Here is an 8,034-nt window from a genome sequence, read left to right on the forward strand (position 1 = left end):
AATGCTTGTTTTAATCCATAAATTAAAAATAAAATGTTAAAAAAAATATCAAAACCTACAAAATCAAGGATCATGAGGACTGAGAAAAGGTCATTGGATCTAGCAGTAAAAAAAAATCACTAGTAACCTTGGAGAAAGTATTTAATGCAATTGTGGAGTGAGAAGAAGGAGATGAAAAATTTATAGGCAGTTTGAAAGTTTAGAAAGTTTGAATGACAAACCACTCCAGTATCTTTGCCAAGAAAACCTCATGGAATAGTATGGTCCATGCAGACACAATTGAACAATAGCAAGAAAGAAGAGGCAGTGAGAGGGCAGATAGCTCTTTTGAGGAATTAGAAAACAGAAAAAAAGAACAAATACAGAATGATAGCTTGAGGGGATGGCATAGTCAAATGAATAGTAGGTTTAGCAGTGAGGATGGGAGAAGATAAGAAGTCCAAGATGGATGCTTGATCTTGATTTCAGTAAAATAGAAATATATAATATAATTATATATAACATAATTTATATAATATATAATTATATATAATTTATAATTATATAATTTATATGTTATGTAATTTATACTGAATTATATAAATTCAGTCATTTACTGAGACAGAATGGGATTGGGGAAGTATGAAAAGCTTGGAGAGAGAGAGGAAGTCTGAAACATCCACTCAGGGCAGTAGGGTAAACAAGGAAGATTGAAAAATTGATGTCCAGACTGCAAGAGAGCTGCAAGGCTCTAGCTCTGCTGCCTTCCATGGCCACCCCATGTTCCCAGGTCAGAGTTGTGGTTCCACAGTGGGTTGTAGGATGGCATTGAAGTGAATCCAGAAGGAATTAACTGACTTGCAGAGGGACCCTCCTGCCCAGTGCTCAGCAGGACCTGTGGGTGATGATTTATTCCACTGGCAGGCCACCATCATGGGCCTGAATGATAGCTCTTACCAAGGTAGTGTTTTCTTCCTGACTATTCATTCCCTACAGATTACTCTTCAAACCTCCAAAGGTTGCTTTTACAACCAAAATTTATCACCCTAACATCAACAGCAATGGCAGTATCTGTCTTGACATCCTGAAATCTCAGTGTTCTCCAGCATTAACAGTATCAAAAGTTCTGTTATCCATCTGTTCCCTGCTCTGTGACCCCATCCATGATGACCCTTTGGTTCCCAAGATAGCCCACACCTACAAAGCATACCGTGAGAAGTCCAACAGATTGGCTAGAGAAAGGACCCAGAAATTTGCTATGCAAATACCATGAAGATTTGACTCTTTACAAACTAAGAAGTTAACTTTTCAGAGAAGTCTCTTAGTGGAAACTCTGGGTTGTCTTCTGTTTACCTGATGCCATGAGTCATTTGCAAGGAGTCTCCTGGTCTGTGTAGGAACCCTGGTTTCCCTTTCACTTTCATCTCAACTTGGAGTTACCACCTGCAGCCATTTGGGTTCTGACAACTCAGTAGCCACTTTCATTTACTGATTTTTTAGCCTAGTTCAAACTGGAATCTACCCTTCACTCCAATTCCCTCGACCTTCTCTTGGAATGGCAAAATTCCTTCCTTTAGTCTTTCCTCAGGGTGGAATATGCTGTGCCCTTCACGCTGCACTGCAGGAGCTAAGCAGCTTCCTGATAAGCTGTCCTAATAGAACCAAGCACCAGCCTGGTGTGCCCAAGAGAGCTGGATGAGATTTTCCCTAGTTTTCAGTTAACTAAAGAACTCTATCCAAAGAGACATCCTGACCGCCAGGGACATTGCATGAGATTGGGAATGGTTTGGTGGTGAAATGAGTTAGTGGATGGATTTTTCCATTGTCTCCAGGTAAAGGAGGGCAGTGGGATTGGCCAGTCTTCACATGCAGTAGTTATCACAGTCTCACTTTTTTTAGACATTGAAGCTGGAGATCCAAAGTATGTGCCAATAATAACCAAGAACTCATCTCTGCTCTCATTTGCAGAATTATCAGAAGAAGAACAAAAACAAAACATGAGATATGGAAATATTTAGGGTTGTGTCATTTGAAGATCATGGAAGCCCCTGAGGCCCTGCAAACAAAAGGAAAGAAAGTCAGAAGATGGAGAGTGTTTCATTTGTTGGAAAAAGGGGACTTATTTTGTAAATAAACCTGTTGTTTTCCCTTTGAAAGAAAAAGAAAGAAAAACTAATGTCCACCATTGAGAACTTGGTTAATTTTACAAGGACTTTTTGCAGGGATTTCAAAGCATCAAGAATTGTCAGAAAGAATAGGGAAGTCCAACCTAGGGGTTAGACAGGATTGAAGATTTGTAGGGTGTCAGTGGTGTTATGACAAGAAGACAATGGAGTCAAAGGTGAAAGATGGTATCTAGTTGAACTGGTCAACAAGAGAATCAAGAATGTGAAGAGAGGAGCAGGAATGAAGAGGGGCAGGAATGGAGAAAGGATATGATAAAGACAAAAAATTAGATATGAAGGAGAAAGACAGAAAAATGAAAGTATGGGATATCATGACCAGAAAGGGGAATTTAGACGTTTGAGATCATAAAAATAGCATAATTGAAATAGACCTGCATGTTTAGTTAAAGACTCTGAGCTTGATTCCTAACTCTGCTATTTATTACCTGTGTGACTTCATGCAAGTCAATTTCATCTCTTTAGACTTCAGTTACTTTATCTGTAAAATGAGGGGATTCGACAAGATCACTGAGGTCCCTCTAAATCTATGGATACTATGGTTCCTGTAGGTAGCTGAAGTAGAGTGAGGATGTGAATCATGGGAGTTAAGGTAATTGATGAATTAGGAGTCGAGGGTGGTTGATGGGAAATCGACACACACACATATAATGTATAATGAAGTCCCTAGGTCTGTAAATAATAATAATAGCAGCTAGCATTTGCATAGCACTTTAATGCTGGCAAAATATTTTATGTATATTGTCTTCTTTGATCATCATAGCAATCCTGTGATAAAGATGTTTTTTATTATCTCTACTTTATAGATGAGGAAACAGACTTGACAGAGGTTAAGTGACTTGCTCAGGGCCACAGGGTAAGTGTCTTTAAATCTCTTCATAATATAACCCTCTTCTGCCTTTCCAATCTTCCACTTAATTTCCTTCCCTGAACTCCATGGTTCAGCCACACTGGCCAATGTGCTGTTTTCCACAAACGATGGTCAATTTTCCATCTTGATGACTTTGTGTTGGCTTTCCCTCATGCTGGAAATGCTCTATTTCTTTACTTATGCCTCCTAGAATCCCTGGCCTTCTTCAGGAATCACAGCAAAATCCATCTTCACAGGCCTCTCCCACTCCTTCCAGCTGCTAGTGCCTTCCCCTTAAGATTTTCTTCCAAGTACTCCATATTTATCTTTCATGTACTTATTTGTATACATTCTGTCTCCTTCATTAGAATATAGCCTCTTGGGGTTCAAGGATAATTTTTTCCTTTGAATCTTTCGTGCTTAGCACAATGCCTGACATTTGGTATTTAGCTGCTAGAAGTTTGTTGATTCATTGATTAATTTTGAACTAATGTGTACATCTAGGGAACACAATGCTATAGTTTTGGTTGGATGTTGACCCACAAATATAGGGAAGATTTTTCTGGACATTCATGTGTAAGAAGGGATGTTTCAGATCACCTAGTTCTCTTTTCCTCTTTCTCTTCATCTCTTCTTCCCTCCCTTTCTCCCTTTTTTCCCGTCCCTATCTTTCTTCCCTCCCTCCCTTCATTTGTCTCTCTCTACCCCTTCCTTCCTTCCTTCCTTCCTTCCTTCCTTCCTTCCTTCCTTCCTTCCTTCCTTCCTTCCTTCCTTCTTTTCTTCCTTCCTTCCTTCCTCTACTTTTTTATGGACTAAGAAGAGAAGAATATTTTTATGTTCATTTGCTGCATTTTTTAATACCACAAGTGAAAGTATCATCCCACATATGATCTGAGCCATAAGGCAGTTTAGACTTAGAGAGCTTTCTCAAATGATCTTTTGCTGTGTAGATATATTTGCTGAGAAGAGGCAGCTTGATATTTCAGTGGATAGAATGCTAGGCCTAGAGTTAGGAAGACTTGAGTTCAAATCTGGTCTTAATCACTTACTTTCTGTGTGACCCTGGACAAGTCACTTAACCTCTCTCTTTCCCCTTTAATCTACTAGTAAAGGAAATGGCAAACCACCCCAATATCTTTGCCACAAAACCCCCAAATACAGTATTGGTGTGCTATGGTTGAACATGACTGAATGACTGAACAATAATATTTTCTGAGAAAGGAATATTTTTTCTGTACTTATGGATCAGAGTGAAAGATCTTTTGGGTCCCTTAGTAAAATGCAGGCCTGAGTTGGGTGAAGCATCAATGACATCTTGTGGCTTAATCATGTCATGACACTTTTATTTTCTTAACATTCAAATTGGCTATCTTTGGGGTGGTCTCATCAGCCTCAGGGCCTCCCTAAAGCTGTACCAAAAGACAACACACAAAGCCTTAATGGCTGGGGACAGTAATCCCGATATTTTCCCCAGAGCTTTTGCTGAGCTATCTTTTTCTCAGAAGTTCTATTAAGCAGCCAGGATAACTGGTTGAAGTTTCTTCCTCTCTTTTCCACACTTCTGGGAATGCTAACAGTTCAGGGGAGACAAAGGGACTCTGGTAAAAGGGCTGCATTTCTGAAAGTGAAAAGCTGACAACTGAATCCCTCACATGTAAATGAGGCAGTTAAGTGGCACAATGGATAGAGTACCAGAATTGGAGGCTGGAAGATGAGTTCAAATCATGCCTCAGACATTTAACTAGCCTGTGATATTGGATAAACCATTCAGCCTCCTTGTGCTTCAATTTCTTCATCTGTGCAATGAGGATAATAATAGCACTTACCTCACAGGTTTATTGTGAAGATCAAATATGTAAAGTGTTTTGCAAACTTCAAAGTGCTACATAAATACTAGCTACTATGTTACCTGGGAGGCCTCCTTTACTTCCTAAAAATGATCATCTAATTTCCAAGGAGAGATGATTGCTAAAAACTAGAGGAAAATTGGTAATCTTTAGCCTTATGACACACTGTGTTCCTAAAGACAAAACTTCTCTTAATAGTCTTCCAGTGGCATTTATTAATAATAAACGTACTCTGGATTTGGAATCAAGGAACGTCTGTTTGAAACCTGGATCCAGCACTTGTGACATCAGAGTACTGAGATTGTTATCTCAGGTCACTTGCTTTTTCTAGGTTTTGGCTTACTTTTCTCAGCTATAAAATAGAAGACTATCTGATTACAGACATGTTCTGATGGGGGAAGAGAAGGTTAGACTACAAAGTTCTTTCCATTTCTGAATCTATGAGTTTGTGTAACTATAGACTATGCACGTTTAAGTGGGAATTCTAGTTCATAACAATTATTTGGAAACAAAGGGCTTCATTATAGTTTTTAAAAGGTATTGATAAACTAGAGAGTGATCAGAGGAAGGAAACCAGGATAGGCAAGACCTTGGGTCCATGATGTATAAGGATCAGTTGAAAGAACTGGGCATAATTAACCTGGAGAGGAAAAAATCTCAGGAGGAACATAATAGTCTCCTTTTGGTATTTGCAAGGGTATTGTTGACAGGAGAGGGGCTAAATTAGATTTGTTCTTTATGGCACCAGAAGGCAGAAGTGGGGGAAAAGGTCATGTATTTCAGAAGATTGGAAATTATAAGAAAAATGAAGACTGTATTTATAGTTTGGGGAGTCACTAGTGCAGGGGTGAAATTGAAGCCAGGGTAATTTTGAGAGAGACAGAGAGAGACAGAGAGAGAGAGAGAGAGAGAGAGAGAGAGAGAGAGAGAGAGAGAGAGAGAGAGAGAGAGAGAGAGAGAGAGAGAGAGAGAGAGAGAGAGAGAGAGAGAGAGAGAGAGAGAGAGAGAGAGAGAGAGAGAGAGAGAGAGAGAGAGAGAGAGAGAGAGACAGAGACAGAGAGAGACAGAGAGAGACAGAGACAGAGAGAGAGACAGAGACAGAGAGACAGAGACAGAGAGAGAGACAGAGAGACAGAGACAGAGAGACAGAGAGAGAGAGACAGACAGAGAGAGAGAGAGACAGAGACAGAGAGAGAGTCAGAGAGAGAGAGAAAGAGAGAGACAGAAGGAGAGACAGAGAGAGACAGAGAGACAGAGAGAGAGATCCGGAGACAGAGACAGACAGAGACAGAGACAGACAGAGACAGAGACAGAGACAGAGACAGAGAGACACACTCAGAGACAGAGAGAAGGGGAGGGGAGGGGAGAAGAGAAGAGGGGAGGAAAAAAGAAGGGAGAAGAGAAGAGGGGAGAGAAGAGGAGAGAACAGGAAAGGAGAGGACAGGAGAGGAGAGGACAGGAGAGTCAGGATACAGGACAGAGCATTTGAGGACCGCTAAGATGAGAGATAAGACAAGGATTTGTTTTTCAGCAAAGGAGACTGGTAAGAGGAGAACCAAGAGAGAGGAATCTCTTAAAAATCTAGAAAGTAAAGGGCATCAGGGAGAAGCGAGTGATTAACAATGTCAAAGGCTATAGGGAGAAGAAAGATGAGGAGAAATGCAAGAGAAAGGAATGACAGGGAGATGGCCATAGCATTCCACGAGTGCTAGCACTATCATAATGTTTAAAGAGACAAGAAAAGTCTTCAGCACTCTGGATAGCCCTCTGTGGTGACCTTTCTGTGGTGAACATTGATTAGATTTGCACATCATAGGTAGGCATGGATGGGTTGTAGTTATGGCTAAAGAGAACCACTGGGTTGATATCACAGATCCATTTTAAATTTTATAATTTATATAACTAAAACTATATCTATAGGTGTGTGTATATATGCACATACACATATATGTGTATACATATATAATAGTTTATAGTTTAAATTAGAATTTCCATATGTGATAGGATGATAGGTTCATAATCTGGAACTAAATGGGATCACTGAGACTGTCTAAGCCTCTCATTTCACAGAGGAGGAAACCATGTATCAGGGAAACCAAATGACTTGCCAAAGACTTCCTGTCTAGAAGCTAATCCACTGTTCTAATGGAATCACCAGTCCAGACCCTATCACCTATCATATCGACAAGATATTATGCCAAGGGCTGGGTCTTTGCTTTCATGGGAAGCTTAAGTTTCACGAAACAGCTTTGTATTTCCCTGAAAATAATACAGTGCCTTCTCCCTCATTTTTAATCTGTAAGACATTATATAAATGTGAGCCATCAGTCTTTTTGGAATTATAGAATAAAAAAATAAAAACTGAATGCCTTTGAGATTACTGAGTTCAACTTTCTCATTTTACAGCTGAGTAAACTGAAGTCCCAAGAGTTTAAGAGACTTGCCCAGGGTCTCACAGCCTGTAAATGTTTGAATCAGGATTTAAACCTAGATCTTCTTGGCCTCAAGTTCAGCACTGTATTTCCCATACTATGATGCTATTGTTGTTGTTGATGTTGTTATTGTAATCTGGTAAGCAAGGTGATGCTTATGCAAATAAATTATGATACATGACTCCATAGGTCATAAATGCAAAAGAGAAGTCAATAAAAGTGACTGAGAAATCTGAAAAGCCTCTTTTTTGCTTGTGGTCTTAAGGAAAGCTTTATGAAGGAGATGACTCCAAAGTTGAGTTTTAAATGGAAAGGGTTTCAATAGGAGGAATGAGTTTGTTTCAGGTACAGAGAATGAGTTGTGGAAATTTACAGAGACAGAAGTTCAAGCAAAAAAAAAAGATTTCATAGTCGACCTTGACTTGCAAGGTGGAACATTTGACATGAGACCAGGAAAGAAGACTAGAATTGAATTGTCAAGGGCCATGAGCTTCTCTTGTTCTGTAGGCTACTGGGAGATCCTTGAAGGTTTTTGAGTGGTGGAGTTAACATGTATGTTATTTTGGATGCTGTGTGAATGAAGGAGTAAAGAGGAGGAAGAAATTGAATGAAGAGAAACTTGTTACAGTTGAGAAGTAATGAGGAGTTGTGTTGAGTTGGTGACAGTAATGGGAGTAAAGAGGAGGGGACAGACAAGAGGCATGGAAGTAGAATTGGCATGATTTGGCATTTGAATAAATATG

At 39.6% G+C, this 8,034-nt stretch overlaps 1 pseudogene; it reads left to right on the forward strand.

The window, feature by feature from the left end:
- Window positions 1-784: 784 nt before the first annotated feature.
- Window positions 785-1,252, forward strand: LOC138145418 (ubiquitin-conjugating enzyme E2 D4 pseudogene; annotated as a pseudogene).
- The last annotated feature ends 6,782 nt before the right edge of the window (window positions 1,253-8,034 follow it).

Source organism: Petaurus breviceps, unplaced genomic scaffold, assembly GCF_028583685.1.
Source record: "Petaurus breviceps papuanus isolate PSGF00001 unplaced genomic scaffold, PetGlider_PUasm1.0 90734, whole genome shotgun sequence".
In the NCBI taxonomy this organism is placed as follows: Eukaryota; Metazoa; Chordata; class Mammalia; order Diprotodontia; family Petauridae; genus Petaurus; species Petaurus breviceps.